Source organism: Rattus rattus, chromosome X, assembly GCF_011064425.1.
Source record: "Rattus rattus isolate New Zealand chromosome X, Rrattus_CSIRO_v1, whole genome shotgun sequence".
NCBI classification, from domain to species: domain Eukaryota; kingdom Metazoa; phylum Chordata; class Mammalia; order Rodentia; family Muridae; genus Rattus; species Rattus rattus.
The window spans coordinates 122600044-122621180 of NC_046172.1; the positions used below are offsets into that span (position 1 = coordinate 122600044).

The 21137-nt window shown below is 36.9% G+C and overlaps 1 pseudogene; it reads left to right on the plus strand.

Moving 5' to 3' along the window:
• Window positions 1–20218: 20218 nt before the first annotated feature.
• Window positions 20219–20851, plus strand: LOC116888193 (annotated as a pseudogene).
• The last annotated feature ends 286 nt before the right edge of the window (window positions 20852–21137 follow it).

Sequence of the window (21137 nt, forward strand, 5' to 3'; positions counted from 1 at the left end):
AGGCTCAAATGTCAACTTCTTAATGTAGATTACCCATGCAAATCCATTAAGAGGTACTAGTTAGTAGTTATTGGTTCCACATTCTGATACAACAATTTTTTTAATTTAAGGTTTGTCATCTATAATTATTTAAAACTGAATTAAGAAACTTAGTTCTTTAGAATTTTAATTTTTTCAGTGACCAATTTAAGAATTATTCATGTATGTTTTCTGTGGATGACAAATTTTCTTAAGAAAAATCACATGTAATAGGTACTAGCAAACTAAATTTGTATCAATTTCTGTTTGAACAACAGAAAGAATTTTGAGTCACAACTTCTGATATGCAGATAAATATACAGATATGACGCAGATAAATGTTTCAACATGGGAAACAAGATTATATATAAATGTTGGATATCCACGATTGAGGGGTTCTTTTTATTGTTTTTGTTGTTGTTGCTTTGTTTGTTTGTAAGACAGCATTACTGTGCACAACCCTGTCCATCCTGGAACTCAGTCTGTTGATCAAGCTGGCTTCAAATTAACAGAGATCTGCCTGCCTCTGCCTCCCACATGCTGGGATTAAAGGCGTGGACCACCACTACTTGGCCTGGATTGAGTTTTAATCTGGTAAAATCAGTAGACACAATTATATAAGGATTTGAAATTTTCATGGAAATAAATAATCTTTACAATGCAAGTTAATCTAGTTGGTGCTTTCAAATTATGTTGGAATCTGTAGAAATTAAAGGAATAATGAAAGAATAAAAGATCTTAAGTGTGCAGTTCTGTTACAACCATTATTACTGTTCCTATTCCCACTTATATTCACTCAATGTAATTTCTAAATTAAGGGTGATCCAGCTCTACATACTGAGGAATCCAGTAATGAGCTGGGGATTCAAATTATTTGTAAATTGTTTATTTAACATTCACAAGGTCAGCACATTAATCTCAGGCACTATAATACATAAAACAAAATGTCTAATACCAAAACTATACCATTTATTTATTTATTTGGAGATTAAATTATATAAAAGATGGCTTAATAATATGGAAAACAGTATTTGTAAAATATCTCTCTGGCCATTGTTCTTCTATTACTTTCTTTTACCCAATTTCCTAACTTTTCCCATGCTCAAGGCTAAAGTGAGCAAAGGACGATTCAGCTATATAATTGAATTAATCTTTTTAATATTAGCATAATGAGATTTAGGGAAGAGCCCTGTATAGATAGTTCAGCAGACACCTACAGTCAAAAGCAATACAGAGACATGTACATGTGGACATAGTCCAAATTAATAAAAATAAATCTTAAAATTATTTAGAGAATAGAAACTAAAGTAGATAAGGGAAATGATGTGTTAAAGACATTACAAAAAAAGCTAGCCATAAAATCAGTTGCTATATTCCCCAAATAAATAAAAACCTCTGAAATTTTTCCATTCCATATTTTAAGTAAACATGTATTATTATTGAAAATATAGAAGTAAAGTTTGTATTAGTTACATTTCTATTGCTGTGAGAAAAAAAACACTACAGTCAATGGCAGTTGTTTGAAAGTGGAAACTCATGTCATGGAAGCATGGCAGCAGGAGATGGAAGCTGAGTTCAAAACTTCAACAAAAACATGAAGGAAAGAGAAAGGATGGAGAGAGAGAGAGAGAGAGAGAGAGAGAGAGAGAGAGAGAGAGAGAGAGAAGACAGAGAGAGAGAGAGAGAGACAGAGACAGAGACAGAGACAGAGGGAGACAGAGAGACAGACCGAGATAGGGAGAAAGAGCTACACTAGTCTTACTATGAATTCTCAAAACTCACCCCTACAAACTTCCTCGACCAGGCCTCTCCAACTAAACCTTTCCGTAGAGCACCAACAACTAAGTATTGTCATAAGTGGTATTGTCATAAGTGAACTTATGACGGACATCTGTTGTTCATACCATCATTAAAAGTTACTATTATTAAATACTAAGGATTTTATTGTTTTCTGACATAGACTGTCTCTGTGCTGTCTTGGATATTAATGAAATATGTGATATACACAATGTTCTTATGGCATTGTGACACATTATGAAGCAAATCATTATAGGCAAGGAATAGAAAGCAGACTTATATTTGTTATATTTGCATATGTATGTATTTGTACTTACATGTAACAATAACAATAAAAACAAGGAGGCCATACATTTATGAGAGAGTAGGGTGTGAACAGATGGAAATGGTTCAAGGGGGAAAGGAAGAGGAAAATGTTGTAACTATACTTTAGTCAAATATATATTTTAATAAAAATCTGAGAAACATTCATTATAGTATGTTTGAAGTATATATAAAAATATAGTCAAAGGATCTTCAATTCTGTAGTCTAATGTTCAGGAAAGTGAAGCCTTCTCAGTTCCCAATTTGAGATTTATAGATTAAAATTCTTTGAAACTTTTCCATTTGTACCATGTAGGGTACCATGTAGTACGATTGGTCCTCAATTTCCCTATAAGCAAAGTTTATATTCCCATGCCTACTACATATTACTACCACTATACCCAGCTATTTACATAGTGTTTCACTACCATATACTGCCTTGTGTGAAATATTTCAACATGTTTTATACATATTAAAATATTTCCTATCTGATATCTACATATTTGTTGTCAGTATTCATTAAAATACTAATCTTATTTAATTTGTATGCTCATGAAATACATCCCTCAAATTGGATGATGCTTCTTCCATTCTTAGCATCCCACAATGTACCCACCCATTCCTAAAGGTAAACTATATATATATTAGTTAAAACAAATGTTTTAGTGGCTATATCCGTTTTTGGTTCTGGAACTAAGCGTAACTAAAAATGTATATATAGTTAAAACCACATTTTTGCTTAAGAAATCGATATGTAGAAATCAAATACATTTTAACAATTATTGTCTCCTTTAGTGATAAAATTTTCTTTCATGCATAAACTAACAAACTGACTTTTCCTGTCATTGACAGCATGGTTTCAACATAAAGAGTATATGATACACTGGGGTGTCACTATAAGGATAATGTTATTGTTCTAATTCTATGCTGGCAACACATGGGAATCATATCAATGAATACAGATGCACACAGCTAAAGAAAGATAATGCACATAAACCACCTTGTGAACTGATTTTTGCAAAAACCTGTTTGGTTATATCATTTAGGGAATAATAAGATGGCTTTGAAATGTAAAATTCCCAGTGATCTCAGTCACTTATTTTAATTCAGGCTTAATGATTATTGGTACTCCCTGTTCATCAGAGATTGCTAGTTAGAAATTAAAATACAAACAAAAAAGATAAAACCAAAATACCAGTTCACTATAAAGATGTCAAGATCACCTGCTCCTTGAAAGCAAAAGTAAAGTATATTTTTCACATATCCTTCTGTCCATCTTGAAATATAAGCTAAAGTAATGAAATACATAGAAATTATATCTAAAAAGTTAATTGAATTTGGCTCAACAAAATAATCATTATTTTCTTGGTGTTGCCCTTGTTAAACTCATGCCAATATGAAGAATGGCATAGTTTTCACTGACAGTATCATATCTGAACTGGAACTGTGCTCATAATGTACATAATGGTAAAATTGATAAATTCAATGTGTAATAAATTTAATCATTGCTCATTAAAATGCATGTGTGCCCCAAGTGTGAGCCACAAAGCAAATTTATGTTTCCTACTAGTGACATTTGGAAAGGGAGATGGAACAAATTATAGTAACTTTAATTATAGCTCACATATATATATATATAATTTTAGTAATATCAATATCAATTGAAAAGCATATCAATTAATTGTCCAGTAAAAGTTCAGCCCTGAAAAAAAATATATATATATGTAACAATATACATAATTGTATAAGTGATCAAGTTATATTTCAATGTTTGTGTGTATGTGTGCATGTGTACATTCTATAAAATGTTGCTTTTTCACATGAAATGATGAGATGAGATGAGAACCATATGCAAGCTGCGAGAATACACAGCTTGGTCTGAGCCCAGAGCATTTCTTTCTCTGGTCTAAGTATACCTAGCCCTAGAACTGGAAGCTGCTAGCATCCATAAAATTTAGTTTTCCAAGCAGACTGATTTAATCCAGCTTCTCTCAGTTTCTGACTGATTTGTTTCACATGGCCTCATACTAAAGTTGACAATATGTTCTGTTCTTCTGGTTCCTTTTCATTCTCTGACTTGTTTTGTCTTCTCTTGTGTCTAGCTTATTCTCTTTGTAATCAGTCTCTGTATAACTGTCCCAGTGAAACTGCCCTGCACAGATCACATACCTAAATCTATACTGACATTTCTTTCCATGCTCTAAGTGTTCCCTCTTTCCTGTGTTGTTCATATGTGAGTTGGGGATAGCTTATTTCTGACTCATTCTATTTAATTTCTCTCTGGTTTGTCACTTTGCCTGCCCCTTAATTAGATAATCACTTTCAAGCATGTTTGCTTTCTTTTACAAACTAATTTTACCTTCTAGGTTAGGGATTAAAGTTGTGTACTAAGGTCACATCTATATTCCGGCCAGATCATGCTGTAATCTAGGGCATATCTATGTTCTGGCCAGCTCACATAGATCTATATAAGTTCTTTGGATAGGATCCCTTGCCAGAGTAGCGATATTGCTAGATTAAAATTCTTGTACAGCATTTGATAACAATTAGTTGAAAAAGGAACATTATTTTGAAGGAGAACTGGAAGGAGTATATTACCTACTCTTGTCTCTGCCCTCTTAGGGTAACCAGGCCTCTTGCAAATATGTGGTAGAACTAAAGGGATAGATGCAAAGCCAAACATGAGTAGGTACAAGCAGAATCTTGGTCAGCCATTGAGTGTGAAAGGATAAAGAAGAGAGACAACCAGGAACAGCTTCAGAGAACAAATTCATTCTTTGAGAGAAGCAAATGCTATTTAAACCTTTGGGAGTTGAGTAGATGCAATGGAGTGAGTGTGCATCATTGGTCTGGACCAGGGTAGTCAGTATAACTAATTTGCATAAGGAGGGATTCCAGGTGCTACAGGACATGACATATAAGGTGGCAGGAAGTTTACCTTGGCTACAAGCTATGGGACATCCTCTGGTGAGGCAATGGTCAGGAGTACAGGGCTATATGCACCAGGATATGGAAGCCCAGGACAGGGAGCATTAATCCTACTCCTGTCTATCTCAGAAGAAGATTTCTGAGGTTTCAATAAACCTCAATCCCACTCTTGTTCCAGTATTGTTCCTCTCAGATGAACAGCTCCCTGGCCCCACATTATATGAGAGGTTTTGGATCAAATAAAGGGAAGGGAGAGATGTTGTAATTATATCATAATCTCAAAAAAAGTAAATTTAAAAAGCATGCATAAGATATTTTACTTCTCATTGTATCTGTATCTCTCACTATTTGGATCTCCCCCTCCGTGTGTGTGTGTGTGTGAGAGTGTAAGTGTGTGAGTGTAAGTGTGTGTGTTTGTGTATGTTTGTGTGTGTGTGTGTGTGTGTGTGTGTGTGTGAGAGAGAGAGAGAGAGAGAGAGAGAGAGAGAGAGAGAGAGGGAGAGGTAGATTATATTAGTCCACCTTGATTATGAGCCTATAGATACTCTATCTCTGACCACATTCCAGTTTAGAATTGCTGGAATTATACATACTTACTTCCATGTAAAGCTTTTTGTGAGTCCTGGGGTTCAGAACTCAGATGCTCCACTTGTGCAGCAAGCACTTTGCAAGTTCATTCAATCTGGTATTTTCATCTATCTTCCTTTATTATCTTAAAAATCTAGAGAACAATTGATACTTACATGCTATGACATTTCAACTTGTAATATTCACATTTTATGTGCTCAGTAGTTACTTGATATGAGTAGCTACCCAGCCAGAAAATATATCTATGATGAAACATTCATGATATCTTCTATGATTAACTCTTGTTGCATTCATTTATGTACATATATGTGCACATACATATATATATATATATGATATCATATATGGTATATATAATACATAATAAGTATACTACTACTTATATAAATATTTTCAGGGATGAACAGTTGGTTTGGGATGACCAATTAGGACCATGGAATTTTTTAAAAACTTATTTATTTAACATGTGAATACACTGTCACTGTCTTTAGGCACACCAGAAGGGGGCATCTGATGCCATCACAGATGGTTGTGAGGCACCATGTGGTTGCTGGGAATTGAAATCAGGACCACCGGAAGATCAATCAGTGCTCTTAACTGCTGAGCCAACTCTCCAATCCCCAGGGTCATTCATTTAAAAAGAGAAAGCATGGATATATGAGATAGTTTGGACAAAGTAAAGGGAAGAGTAAAATGATATAATTATTTTATTATCTCAAAAATAAATGAAATAAAAATAAACATCCAAGGACACATTTGGGGTTTGCTTTGAGGGGTTTTATTCTTTCTTTGGTCTAGACATTCCTTGTTGTGCTTTTATACATCCCTTTTGGAGTGATAATATTAACTTTGTGCCACTATATGTTGGAAGGATATAGTTGATTGTGATTTCAAAAGAGCTCATACATAAGAGATTAACTTGATTTTCAGATAAGATGTAGACTTTGGAGTTTTAAGTTGTGCTAAAATTGTTAAAAGTTATGGAAACTTCAATTTTTTTTGCCTGAGTATATTGTACATTATGGGATGACCATAAATTGATGAAGAAAACTAATGGGCTAATTGTGATCCCTGTCCCTGACCTGCTGCAGCACTCAGAACAGTGGGCGCTGCATCGAACCTCAGCAGCACAGTAGTACTGATCCTGGCAATGAAAACTAGAGGGGCAAGATCAGTCTTCTGCAGTAAAGGTGCATGGATATAGCAGTGATATCCCCTCCACATTTACTGTCTGCTATAGTTAGGAGAGCTGGCCATAGGATCATGAGGGTTTGTATGCTGCCCCTCACATTTTACATTAAGCTTATGTTTGTCAAATATTTGTCATAGAAATGAAGCAAGTAATCGTCATAGAAAGTAAATTTCCATTAATTTCATAGCAAAGTAGAAATAAATTTCTACCAGACATAGTAGGACCAAGATACAGAAAACATCGGTAAAAGCTAGTTAAGTGGTACTATCTTTTAGAAAAATAAATGTAGCCAAAAGACAGTAAATTTATATAACAACCCAAATTATAATTCATTGTACCATAGTTAAGAATATTTTTCTCCATCTTTATTAAATTGGGTATTTCTTATTTACATTTCAATTGTTATTCCCTTTCCTGGTTTCTGGGCCAGGTTCTCCCCTTCTATATGGGTGTTCCCCTCCCCATCATCCCCCATTACTGTCCTCCCTTCAACAATCCCATGTTAAGAACCTTTCTATACTTGTGAGTACTCCATAATTTTCCTCTTTTTGGTCTTTCATATTTCGTGTTATAAAGTTTTTATCATTTTACATTCTGCTTAAATCTTTGCTTCAAAGTTTTGTTCAAATTCATATGAATTTATTCATTTTTTTCCTAATTGAATTTCTTGATCAATTCTGACACTGTGATTATTTTGAAATCTACGAAATAGTTTTCATGTGTCTTCATCAACAGGGCTCCTTGAATCCTAAGGGGAGGAATTTTATGGAGACATAGCATTTTTAGGGTTTAGTGTTCTAAGACCACTCACAATCTGAACATTCTGTGCCTGTGGGTCTCTATATCCTGCAGGAAGAAGCTTCTCTAAAGAGAGTTGAGCAAGACACTGATACATGAGTATAGCAAAATGCCACTGAGGGTCATTTTCTTTTAGCTGCAAATTGTAGTACTTGATTTGCTCCAATTCTATGGTTTATTTAGTCTCAGATTCATGGCCACCTGAGCAGTGTCAGGAATGGTTTCAATCTCATGGAGTGGATCTTAAAGGCAATCAAATAGTGGTTGGTTACTATTATGACATTTGTGCTACTATTGTAAGAGCATATCTTTCAGTCAGGACACCATTTTAGATTGAAATATTTGTTGTTGGGTTGATGTTTTCCTATGTTTGGTAGCATGCAGTATTCATATCCATGAACACTAGTTCAGATGGACACAGATACTTATTAAAAAGCAGCTTGACTTTTCTATATTCAAAATGAGTTGTTTAGGTATCATCTTCAACAAAGATCCTTAGCAGCAGATTCTAGAGAGCAAGCACTCCAATAGCCTTAGTAATAGCCTAGGCTGTTTGGCGTTTCTGTAGGGCGACTATGACCAACATGATTATATGTAACACATTCTTACAAATGGAAGCTTTGTTTGGTGATGAGGGATGTCTAGTTGAGGCTCTCTCTGATCTGTTATTTGGTAATTTATAAAATCTTCATACATGAATGTACTTTAGGAAGCTTCTACAGTATTAGGTTTTCATACAATACTGCAAATGGCCATTAGTTTTAGCTGTCTATGATAGTTCTTTCCGTATTCCACTGTTCCATTCCCCCTCCACATATATGCCCATTCCCCACTCCATCTATAGATTACTTCCTAAACTATTGCCCTTCATAAGGAGATGTATCTTTGCTCCCAGTTCCTTATTCTATACCCTACCTCTTTGGTTATTCAGATTGCAGCTAAAGTCCACATGAAGCAGATTCATAACATCTTTCTCTTTCTGGTCTAGATCACTTACTCGTGGTGATTTTTTCTCATTCTATCCATTTGTCTGTGAATTTTGTGATTTTGTTTTTTAAGAAAAAATGGCTAAGTAATAGTCCATTGTGTGATGGTACCACATCTCTTTCCTTCTATTCAATTGTCTATGAATTTCATGATTTCATTTATTAGAAAACAACCAAGTATGTAAAGGCACCATATCTCTTTCCATTCATCTGTTGACAGACATCTAGAGCACGTCCAATTATAGATAAAATATCAATAAAGTTATTAAGTGTTATGTAATAAAATGCAGAATATTTGAATTTATGCCCCAAATTGATAAAACTGGATCTTGAGGTAAATCTATTACCAGCTTTCTAAAGAACCACTACACGAATTTTTATATTGGGTGTACAAATCTGCATTCACATCAGCAGTAGATCAGTGTTCCCCTTATTCTCTATCCTATACAGCATAAGTTTTCATTTACCATACTGACCTTGGCTATTCTAGCTTGTGGAAAACAAAATTTTAAAATAGATTTGATTTGCATTTCACTTATAACTAAAGATGTTGAACATGTATTTCAATCTTCCTTAGCCAACTGGGTTTTCTCTTTTGAGAATTCTATTTAGAACTGAACCCATGTCTAATTGGGTTGTTTTCTTTATTCATTCTCTCTCTCTCTCTCTCTCTCTCTCTCTCTCTCTCTCTCTCTCTCTCTCTCTCTCTCTCTCTCTCTCTCTCTCTCCCTCCTCTCTCTCTGCCTGTCTGTCTGCCTGTCTCATATATATATATATCGATCATTAGCCCTTTGTTGAATGTGTAGTTGTTAAAAATATTTTGCTACTACAGGCTGCCTGAATGATGTTGTCTTTTTCATACAGAAGCTTTTTAGCATCATGAAGGCTCATGTCTTAGTTTTTTTGTTCTTCGGGCTTATGCAATCAGTGTTTTGTTCAAGAAATTGTCTCTTGGGTAAATGAGTTCAAGGCTATTGACCACTTTCTCTTCTATCAGGTTAAGTGTACCTGGCCTTATATTGTAGCCTTTGATCCATTCAGGGTGGGTTTTTGCAAGAATATGTTGCATTCTTCTGCCTGCAACTGTCCAGTTTGACTAACAGTTTTTTTTGAAGATGCTGTCTTTTTTATGGTGTGTTTTTCTGTATTCGCTCTCAAAAAACAGATATCTGTAGATGTGTGGACTCATGTCTGATACTTTAATTCAATCCGAGTGATCAAAGTGTCTGTTTTTATGTCACTACAATACTGTTTTTTTTATTATAGCTCTGTTCCCTAATTTTATTTTTTTTTTATTAACTTGAGTATTTCTTATGTACATTTCAAGTGTTATTCCCTTTCCCGGTTTCCAGGCAAACATCCCCTTCCCCCCCCTTCCTTATGGGTGTTCCCCTCCCCACCCTCCCCCCATTGCCGCCCTCACCCCGACAGTCTAGTTCACTGGGGGGTTCAGTCTTAGCAGGACCCAGGGCTTCCCCTTCCACTGGTGCTCTTACTAGGATATTCATTGCTACCTATGAGGTCAGAGTCCAGGGTCAGTCCATGTATAGTCTTCAGGTAGTGGCTTAGTCCCTGGAAGCTCTGGTTGCTTGGCATTGTGGTACATATGGGGTCTCAAGCCCCTTCAAGCTCTTCCAGTTCATTCTCTGATTCCTTCAACGGGGGTCCCGTTCTCAGTTCAGTGGTTTGCTGCTGGTATTCGCCTCTGTATTTGCTGTATTCTGGCTGTGTCTCTCATCAGAGATCTACATCTGGCTCCTGTCGGTCTGCACTTCTTTGCTTCATCCATCTTGTCTAATTGGGTGGCTCTATATGTATGGGCCACATGTGGGGCAGGCTCTGAATGGGTGTTCCTTCAGTCTCTGTTTTAATCTTTGCCTCTCTCTTCCCTGCCAAGGGTATTCTTGTTCCCCTTTTAAAGAAGGAGTGAAGCCTTCACATTTTGATCATCCGTCTTGAGTTTCATTTGTTCTAGGCAACTAGGGTAATTCAAGCATTTGGGCTAATAGCCACTTATCAGTGAGTGCATACATGTATGTCTTTCTGTGATTGGGTTAGCTCACTCCAGGATGATATTTTCCAGTTCCAACCATTTGCCTCTAATTTCATAAACTCGTTGTTTTTGATAGCTGAGTAATATTCCATTGTGTAGATGTACCACATTTTCTGTATCCATTCCTCTGTTGAAGGGCATCTGGGTTCTTTCCAGCTTCTGGCTATTATAAATAAGGCTGCGATGAACATAGTGGAGCACGTGTCTTTTTTATATGTTTGGGCATCTTTTGGGTATATGCCCAAGAGAGGTATAGCTGGATCCTCAGGCAGTTCAATGTCCAATTTTCTGAGAAACCTCCAGACTGATTTCCAGAATGGTTGTACCAGTCTGCAACCCCACCAACAATGGAGGAGTGTTCCTCTTTCTCCACATCCTCGCCAGCATTTGCTGTCACCTGAGTTTTTGATCTTAGCCATTCTCACTGGTGTGAGGTGAAATCTCAGGGTTGTTTTGATTTGCATTTCCCTGATGACTAAAGATGTTGAACATTTCTTTAGGTGTTTCTCAGCCATTCGGCATTCCTCAGCTGTGAATTCTTTGTTTAGCTCTGAACCCCATTTTTTAATAGGGTTATTTGTCTCCCTGCGGTCTAACTTTTTGAGTTCTTTGTATATTTTGGATATAAGGCCTCTATCTGTTGTAGGATTGGTAAAGATCTTTTCCCAATCTGTTGGTTGCCGTTTTGTCCTGACCACAGTGTCCTTTGCCTTACAGAAGCTTTGCAGTTTTATGAGATCCCATTTGTCGATTCTTGATCTTAGAGCATAAGCCATTGGTGTTTTGTTCAGGAAATTTTTCCAGTGCCCATGTGTTCCAGATGCTTCCCTAGTTTTTCTTCTATTAGTTTGAGTGTGTCTGGTTTGATGTGGAGGTCCTTGATCCACTTGGACTTAAGCTTTGTACAGGGTGATAAGCATGGATCGATCTGCATTCTTCTACATGTTGACCTCCAGTTGAACCAGCACCATTTGCTGAAAATGCTATTTTTTTTCCATTGAATGGTTTGGGCTCCTTTGTCAAAAATCAAGTGACCATAGGTGTGTGGGTTCATTTCTGGGTCTTCAATTCTATTCCATTGGTCTATCTGTCTGTCTCTGTACCAATACCATGCAGTTTTTATCACTATTGCTCTGTAATACTGCTTGAGTTCAGGGATAGCGATTCCCCCTGAAGTCCTTTTATTGTTGAGGATAGTTTTAGCTATCCTGGGTTTTTTGTTATTCCAGATGAATTTGCAAATTGTTCTGTCTAACTCTTTGAAGAATTGGATTGGTATTTTGATGGGGATTACATTGAATCTGTAGATCGCTTTTGGTAAAATGGCCATTTTTACTATATTAATCCTGCCAAACCATGAGCATGGGAGATCTTTCCATCTTCTGAGGTCTTCTTCAATTTCTTTCTTCAGAGTCTTGAAGTTCTTATTGTACAGATCTTTTACTTGCTTGGATAAAGTAACAACGAGTTACTTTATATTATTTGGGTCTATTACAAAGGGTGTCATTTCCCTAATTTCTTTCTCGGGTGGTTTCTCTTTTGGTTTGAGGAAGGCTAATGATTTATTTGAGTTAATTTTAGACCCAGCCACTTTGCTGAAGTTGTTTATCAGCTTTAGTAGTTCTCTGGTGGAACTTTTTGGATCACTTAAATATACTATCATATCATCTGCAAATAGTGATATTTTTTGACTTCTTCTTTTCGATCTGTATCCCTTGACCTCCTTTTGTTGTCTGATTGCTCTGGCTAGAACTTCAAGAACTATATTGAATAAGTAGGGAGAGTGGGCAGCCTTGTCTAGTCCCTGATTTTAGTGGGATTGCTTTCAAGTTTCTCTCCATTTAGTTTAATGTTAGCCACTGGTTTTGCTGTATATGGCTTTTACTATGTTTAGGTATGGGCCTTGGATTCCTATTCTTTCCAGGACTTTTTTTTTATCATGAAGGGTGTTGAATTTGTCAAATGCTTTCTCAGCATCAATGAAATGATCATGTGGTTTTGTTCTTTCAGTTTGTTTATATAATGGATCACGTTGATGGTTTTCCGTATATTAAACCATCCTGCATGCCTGGGATGAAGCCTACTTGATCATGGTGGATGATTGTTTTGATGTGCTCTGGATTCGGTTTGCCAGAATTTTGTTGAGTATTTTTAATCCCGATGTTCATAAGGAAATTGGTCTGAAGTTCTCTTTCTTTTGTTGGGTCTTTTTGTGGTTTAGGTATAAGAGTAATTGTGGCTTCATAGAAGGAGTTCGGTAGTGCTCCATCTGTTTCAATTTTGTGGAATAGTTTGAATAATATTGGTACGAGGTCTTCTATGAAGGTCTGATAGAATTCTGCACTAAACCCGTCTGGACCTGGGCTCTTTTTGGTTGGGAGACCTTTAATGACTGCTTCTATTTCCTTAGGAGTTGTGGGGTTGTTTAACTGGTTTATCTGTTCCTGATTTAACTTCGGTACCTGGTATCTGTCTAGGAAATTGTCCATTTCCTGCAGATTTTCAAGTTTTGTTGAGTATAGGCTTTTATAGTAAGATCTGATGATTTTCTGAATTTCCTCTGAATCTGTAGTTATGTCTCCCTTTTCATTTCTGATTTTGTTAATTTGGACACACTCTCTGTGTCCTCTCGTTAGTCTGGCTAAGGGTTTATCTATCTTGTTGATTTTCTCAAAGAACCAACTTTTGGTTCTGTTGATTCTTTCTATGGTTCTTTTTGTTTCTACTTGGTTGATTTCAGCTCTGAGTTTGATTATTTCCTGCCTTCTACTCCTCCTGGGTGTATTTGCTTCTTTTTGTTCTAGAGCTTTTAGGTGAGCTGTCAAGCTGCTGACATATGCTCTTTCCTGTTTCTTTCTGCAGGCACTCAGCGCTATGAGTTTTCCTCTTAGCACAGCTTTCATCGTGTCCATAAGTTTGGGTATGTTGTACCTTCATTTTCATTAAATTCTAAAAAAGTTTTTAATTTCTTTCTTTATTTCTTCCTTGACCAGGTTATCATTGAGTAGAGCATTGTTCAATTTCCACGTATATGTGGGCATTCTTCCCTTATTGTTATTGAAGACCAGCTTTGGGCCGTGGTGGTCCGCTTAGCATTATGGGATTATTTCTATCTTTCTGTACCTGTTGAGGCCCGTTTTTTGACCAATTATATGGTCAATTTTGGAGAAAGTACCATGAGGAGCTGAGAAGAAGGTATATCCTTTTGCATTAGGGTAGAACGTTCTATAAATATCCGTTAAGTCCATTTGGCTCATGACTTCTCTTAGTCTGTCTACGTCTCTGTTTAATTTCTGTTTCCATGATCTGTCCATTGATGAGAGTGGGGTGTTGAAGTCTCCTACTATTATTGTGTGAGGTGCAATATGTGTTTTGAGCTTTAGTAAGGTTCTTTTACGTATGTAGGTGCCCTTGTATTTGGGGCATAGATATTTAGGATTGAGAGTTCATCTTGGTGGAATTTTCCTTTGATAAATATAAAGTGTCCTTCCTTATCTTTTTTTGATGACTTTTAGTTGGAAATTGACTTTATTTGATATTAGAATGGCTACTCCAGCTTGCTTCTTCCGAACATTTGCCTGGAATGTTGTTTTCCAGCCTTTCACTCTGAGGTAGTGTCTGTCTTTGTCTCTGAGGTGTGTTTCCTGTAGGCAGCAGAATGCAGGGTCCTCGTTGCATATCCAGTTTGTTAATCTATGTCTTTTTATTGGGGAGTTGAGGCCATTGATGTTGAGAGATATTAAGGAATAGTGATTATTGCTTCCTGTTATATTCATACTTGGATGTGTTATGTTTGTGTGCTTTTCTTCTCTTTGTTTTGTTGCCAAGACGATTAGTTTCTTGCCTCTTCTTGGGTATAGCTTGCCTCCTTATGTTGGGCTTTACCATTTATTATCCTTTGTAGCGCTGGATTTGTAGAAAGATATTGTGTAAATTTGGTTTTGTCATGGAATATCTTGGTTTCTCCATCTATGTTAATTGAGAGTTTTGCAGGATACAGTAGCCTGGGCTGGCATGTGTGTTCTCTTAGGGTCTGTATGACATCAGTCCAGGATCTTCTGGCCTTCGTAGTTTCTGGCGAAAAGTCTGGTATGATTCTGATAGGTCTGCCTTTATATGTTACTTGACCTTTTTCCCTTACTGCTTTTAATATTCTTTCTTTATTTTGTGCGTTTTGTGTTTTGACTATTATGTGACGGGAGGTGTTTCTTTTCTGGTCCAATCTATTTGGAGTTCTGTAGGCTTCTTGTATGCCTATGGGTATCTCTTTTTTTTAGGTTAGGGAAGTTTTCTTCTATGATTTTGTTGAAGATATTTACTGGTCCTTTGAGCTGGGAGTCTTCACTCTCTTCTATACCTATTATCCTTAGGTTTGTTCTTCTCATGGAGTCCTGGATTTCCTGTATGTTTTGGACCAGTCGCTTTTTCCGCTTTACATTATCTTTGACAGTTGAGTCAATGATTTCTATGGAATCTTCTGCTCCTGAGATTCTCTCTTCCATCTCTTGTATTCTGTTGGTGAAGCTTGTATCTACAGCTCCTTGTCTCTTCTTTTGGTTTTCTATATCCAGGGTTGTTTCCATGTGTTCTTTCTTGATTGCTTCTATTTCCATTTTTAATTCCTTCAACTGTTTGATTGTGTTTTCCTGGAATTCTTTCAGGGATTTTTTGACTCCTCTCTATGGGCTTCTACTTGTTTATTTATGTTTTCCTGAATTCTTTTAGGGATTTTGTGTCTCTCTCTATGGCTTCTACTTGTTTTATTTATATTTTCCTGAATTTTTTAGGAATTTTGTGATTCCTCTCTGTAGGCTTCTACTTGTTTATTTATGTTTTCCTGTGTTTCTCTAAGGGAGTTCTTCATGTCTTTCTTGAAGTCCTCCAACATCATGATCAAATATGATTTTGAAACTAGATCTTGCTTTTCTGGTGTGTTTGGATATTCCATGTTTGTTTTGATGAGAGAATTGGGCTCCGATGGTGCCATGTAGTTTTGGTTTCTGTTGCTTGGGTTCCTGCGCTTGCCTCTCGCCATCAAATTATCTTTAGTGTTACTTTGTTCTGCTATTTCTGACAGTGACTAAACTGTCCTATAGGCCTGTGTGTCAGGAGTGCTGTAGACCTGTTTTCCTCTCTTTCAGTCAGTTATGGGGACAGAGTGTTCTGCTTTCGGGTGTAGTTTTTCCCTTTTCTACAGGTCTTCAGCTGTTCCTGTGGACCTGTGCCTTGAGTTCAACAGGCAGGTCACTTGCAGCAGAAAGGTTGGTCTTACCTGTGGTTCCGAGGCTCAAGTTCGCTCTCGGGGTGCTGCCCACGGGCTCTCCGAGGTGGCAGCAACCAAGAAGATCTGAGCCGCCTCTTCCGGGTGCACCAGGGTTCCAGATGGATTCTGGTGCTTTCCTCTGGAATCAGTAATGTGCAGAGAGCAGTCTCTTCTGGTTTCGCAGGCGTGTCTGCCTCTCTGAAGGTTTAGCTCTCCCTCCAACGGGATTTGGGTGCAGAGAACTGTTTATCCGGTCTGTTTCCTTCAGGTTCCGGCGGTGTCTCAGGCAGGGCTCCTGCTGCTCCTGGGCCCTCCCCCACAGGAACCCAGAGGCCTTGTACAGTTTCCTCTTGGGTCAGGGATGTGGGCAGGGGTGGGCAGTGTTGGTGGTCTCTTCCGCTCTGCAGCCTCGGGAGTGCCCACCTGACCAGGCGGTAAGGTATCTCCTGTTCCCTAATTTTAAATTTGGCATGGTAATGCCTCCAGCAATTCTTTATTTGGGATTATTTTAGCGATCTTGTTTTCTGCTGTTTTGATCTTTGCATTACCATATGAAGCTGCAAATTATCTTTTCAAGTTATGTGGAGAATTGCGTTGGGAAATTGATGGAGATTGTCATGAATATTTAGTTTGCTTTTGTTAGATTACCACTGCTAGTATATTAATCTTAAAATCCATGACTATGATTGATCTTTCCATTTTCTGATATGTTCTTCAACTTCTTTCTTAAATGTCTTAAGTTTGAACCATACAGTTCTTTTATTCACTTTGTTAAAATAAACCCAAGGTGTTTTTCCGTGTGTATAACTATAGTGCAAGGTATTGTTTCTCTGATTCCTTCCACACCCCATTTTTCATTTATATGTAGGAAGTCTACTAAAGTCTATGCATTAATTTAGTATCCTGTTAATTTTCTGAAAATATTTCTCAGCTGAGGATGTTTTCATATGTTTATACTGAACCATTTGTAAGTCTCTTGTACTCTGTTGGTAAGGCTTGTCTCTGAGGTTTCTGTTTGAGTTTCTGAATTTTTCATTTCCAGTTCTTTCTCAGTTTGGGGTTTTTCAGTGATCATGTTCCAATTTCATGTTTGATCTATGTGTTTGTTTCCTTTTTCTGTTTGTATTTTCACAGATTTTATTAATAGATATATTCATATCTTCTTTCTGAATCTTGAAAACATTGGTAATACCTATGTGGGATTATTTTTTTTTCTTTCTTTCTTTCTTTTTTTTTTTTTTTTTTTTTTTTCAGAGCTGGGGACCGAACCCAGGGCCTTGTGCTTGCTAGGCAAGTGCTCTACCACTGAGCTAAAAACCCCAACCCCTGGTTTTTGCTTTAGCTATATTGCACTTCTTGGGGCATAATGTCAGAGGGTTGCTGGGCTTTACTGCAATGGCTACTATTGATTGTGCTTTTACACTAGCATGTAGGCATCTGGGTTAGTAATATTTATAATTCTAGGTGGTTATGTCTGGTCTTGTCTTTATTGGTTGGGAGTTCTGTTCCTTAGGTTTTGTTATATTCTCTGGTTCTCAGGAGACTGTTTTGGCTTAAAGAATATTTCTGACACCCTGAGAGGTGTGGCCACTGAGGCCAGTGTAGAATGTGTTTATGGGTATTGGGAAATGGCATTAAGTACTTTGGATGGAGTTGAACATGGGTGGCTAGAAAATCAGCAGGATAGAGAAAAGTTGGTTATCCCATCAAGATCTGCATAGACCCCTGGAAATGGGGTCATAAAAGAAGAGGCCACAGCACATGATCTGTTATAAACCTGGCAGTAAGACTGGGGAATTGGAATTGGGGGAAAAGGGGAGAGTGAAGATAGCTTACCTGATTATCTGGCTGTAATAGATGGCAGTTTTTCTGAAAGTGCCTACAGGACTTGGGCAAATAAGAAAAATGAATAGGATAATAGAAGAAGGCCTACAGCAGAAGATCTGAGTGAACTGCTCTGAAGAGGGACAGAGAAGAAGCAAATGGTCTGCTACAGGGCTGAGAATAAGAGTAAGGTTCTGGAATTAAATTGCAGTGGGTCATGGAAATGGTGATCACCTACCTTATTCTCTGACTGGTATGGAGTTATGCTTTTATTTATGTTTTGTTTTTGGTTTTCACATTTTTTTTCAAGAGGGGAAGTTTATAAACCTACAGTCGTCTAAGTCACGATAGACAGAAATGTTTTGTATTTTCTCAACAGAGTTTAAGATCCCTACATAGTTGCAAAATCTCTTGAGGTTTCTCAGAGAATGGAAAAATTTGTTTCCAAGATAATAAAGTCCATCAGAAACAGATGAAATTATGAAAAGGAAAGCATGTTGACTTGGGGTTTATGAATATTTAATAAGCAGAATAAAAATTTAAAAAACAGATTCTACCTGCTTCACTTACTCATTCATCAATTTCTGCAGATCACAGATTTACAGAAAAATCTTCCAGCTGACCAGCTATTCTATTTTGGCTGCTAAACTGAAAGTCCACTCAACTATGACGATAGCTATAGATTCAAACGTTTCTGTAAAGCACACTTTGCACATCCTAATCACAAGTCACAAAGGATTTTATTATCACGAAATGTATTAGTTAATGTGGGTTGTGCCATGTTATATTTATTCTTCTATTCTTCAACGGTACTAAATATCTGTTTTTAAAGGAAAAAACACAACTGAATTTGGTTTCTTTTCCAGTCTTTTTTTCAAATATGGTTCCTGAAATTTAATTTAAGGAACCATGGGAAACTAAGCTAGAGATAAAGCATAATTTCTTCCTACTGTTATAATGCATGAATTTCAAAAAGATATATCTTCTATAGATTTTCCAGATGAATTGAAATATAAAGAGTATGAAATAAGAATATCCAGTTTCTATATAGAAAAATGGAGGAGTGTAGCTTCAAAAATGAAATCAAAACGAGCTTATAATGCAAGGCCTGTGGGATAGAAATGGAAAAGCTTGAGTTGTATGAAAGTGGCTGAAAAGTAAATCCTCGTAAAAGTTCTTTCAAGCCTTATTTGAGGAAGACAGCCCTACTATGTTTTTCTTGTGGTCATGGATTTATCTAGAACATCATAATTTCTTATCAGTTAACATGTGGGTGTGGCAGTAATTTCTTCAACCCAAATAAGCCGATGCAAAGAAAACACAACTAAATTAATATGAATACAAGCTATGCACCTAGACTGGGCAGATCTACCACTACACTACTCTATTCCCCAGCTATGAGATCCCTTATAACTTTGCTGTTTCTCCGGGCCATGTGCTCCATCTTCCTTTCACCTCTTCTTCCTCTCCTCTTATAAAAGCTTTGCCCCTGCCTTATAATTTTACTGTCTAAGCATGGCCTTGACCTAACTTGTGCCAGCCCTCACCTGCATATTGACATCAACCTATACTTCACATTTTATGTCTGATTAAAAAAACTTTTCTCTCAAATATAAACTGAGCACAACTATTATCATTTTGTCATCTAAAAGCATAAAATACACCTAACAGTCAGTACAACATTTTATCAGTTAAACAGAACATTTAGTTATCTATCCTAACTTAAGAAAGGCTTAACATCCATGTTATAATCCTGGCTAGCTTGTATACTATCTGATAACCATCCAATTCAATATGTATTCTCAAAGATTAAACAGCCTGAGTTGGCTATGAGACTATAATCAGTCTTTAACCTCATCAGAAATCAGAGAATGACCAATGTATATGTAAATATAGGAATCCTAGCACGTCTTCTAGAAGTGAGACAGGTTATAGAGACAATATTCTACTTGTACTGTCCCCTCTCAGCAACACATGAGAGCAAGTCTTCAGCCTTCTAGCATAAGGTCATCTGACAGACTTTCAAAACATAGAAATTTGAAGGGCTGATCACTCTGGCTTTAAGAAATTATCAGTGGACTATTTTGTAATATGTGCTTTTCTGGATAGTATTTAGTCTGTAGATGAATTGAGGCAACTCTGGCCTAGTGGCAGTCTTGCCACAATGCATCACCCCTCCTGGAGATGGAGATGTTCAGTTTCTTCTTTGAATCCACTAAAGGGGAGCTGTTAGAAGACATATCTCAAAAAAAGATAAATAACATTAAATGTCAGATTTTGTGGATTTCTGATGTTTTTGACAACCATCTAACTATGTAAGTAATCTGGACCGTTGTCTGTTAATTATCTTAGAAAATTATCTTGAAAGTTCTCTAACAATAAACTTAAGAGCCATGAATTTGCTGTCTGACCCTTAACTCACATGTTTAATCGTCTCTTAGTTTTTTAATAGCAGTAAAGAACTGGGTATGAGCCTTGTATACTTAAATGTGTTGTATAGGCACAGTGCTCCTGGGAATAACCCAAATACTCCATTTGATTTCACACCAGAAAACTACAAGACAGAAGCAATAGTAAAAAAACTACCCAGAAGGGAACAGAGCAGCAGCTGTGCTTCAAGTCCTGGATCTAGCCCAATTGCAGAATGGATGGCTGCCTATCTCCCCTATGAACAAGGTGGCAGAAGTTTTTTAAGTACCTCCAATGAGAGTATATGAAGTAGCTACATTTTATACAACGTGTATAAATGGGATGTACCATATTCAAGTCTGCACTGCTACACCTTGCATGCTTTCAAATTCTCACAGCATCCTGGAGACCCTTCAGAGAAAGCTAGGAATAAAGTTGGAGAGACAATACCTGACAAACTTTTCACTCTTACAGAAGTTAGGGGCCTGTGTAAATGCACCAATGGTTCAAATAAACAGCAACTACTGTGAGGATCTGACACCCAAGGATATTGAAGAGATTATTGATGAACTCAGAGCTGGGAAAGTTCCAAAGCTGGGGCCAAGGAGTGGTCACTTTTGTTGTGAGCCAACCTTACTTCTTTGACTGAAATACTCAAACAACCTGGCTTCGGTGTGCAAGCAGGCCTTTAACTTTTATTCAACTGTAAAAATGTCACTGGAGAAATAAAATATAAAATTATCTTAAAAATAAATTTATATCAAACAAAATCTAAACTTGTATCTGTACCGGTAATTCTGTACTGAATTTAAAAGATTATAACTTTAGCTTATTATTTCTACCAAATGAGATTATGGTTGTACAATCAATTCCAGTTAATTCCCCCCAAATAAATTACGGTCATTTCTAAATTCTCTAGAAAGACAACCTTAGTATAACCACTTTTAGCCTCCCAAAGTTTAGGGAATCGGGGCAACA